Source organism: Empidonax traillii, unplaced genomic scaffold (genome assembly GCF_003031625.1).
Source record: "Empidonax traillii isolate 1590-97213 ecotype Southwest subspecies unplaced genomic scaffold, ASM303162v1 scaffold130:size970688, whole genome shotgun sequence".
NCBI lineage: Eukaryota > Metazoa > Chordata > Aves > Passeriformes > Tyrannidae > Empidonax > Empidonax traillii.
The window spans coordinates 218,103-218,956 of NW_020955323.1; positions in this window are offsets into that span (position 1 = coordinate 218,103).

An 854-nucleotide genomic window follows, 5' to 3' on the forward strand; every position below is an offset into this window, starting at 1 on the left:
GAACGGGCTGCAACTTGCCACGATTTTCACAGATTTTTTTTTTTTCCAGTAAGTTTTCCACTCGGCCTGTAAATCTTTCCGGCCAGATAAAATGCAGTCAACGCATAAATGAGTTGACAAGTCATTCTCTGCACATACTAAGTTGCTTTTATTAATCCAGAACTGCATGCTACAGATACTGTACAGCATGAACATTTATTCATTACAAAAAATGGCTTCCAAACCATTAAAAATGAAAATCGGAATAAGAGCATAAAACGGAACAGTAACATCACAACTGTTAGGAAACATTCAAAGTATTCACAAAAAATGTTATAGTTAGCATCTTAATAAACCAGAGAAAAATCTGAGACAGTTTTACAATCGCTTCATGTCAACTACAATGGCACTGAATGAACAGATGAACAATTTTTCAGCTTTATACAGCGTTTTTTGCAACATCAACATGCCTAGGTTTTTTTTTTGTTTGTTTTAAGTTTGCTACCTACCTGTATGTAGTAAGTGTACATAAAAGTGGCAGTCTGATTTTCCTTTTATGAATAATCTAATATACAGAATTTGGCCCTTAAGGGTTTATACCTCTTCATTTTAAATGCTTTCCGGACAATCTGCTACCAAACACGTCTGTTATAGGTGACATTAAAACTACATACATATCTACCTATGTAACATCACAGCAAAACATGATGAACAAAAAAATTACAGCATTAAAAAAAAAATAAAGTTGTCGGGAGAAAGTTAAAAGTCACTGAGAATTTTGGCACATAAAAATTTTGCACACAGCCTACAGTCCTAATGTCGCAGGGGATTCAGCTGCAGTTCTGAACGGGAGACACTTGGACCTTGCTATTTTT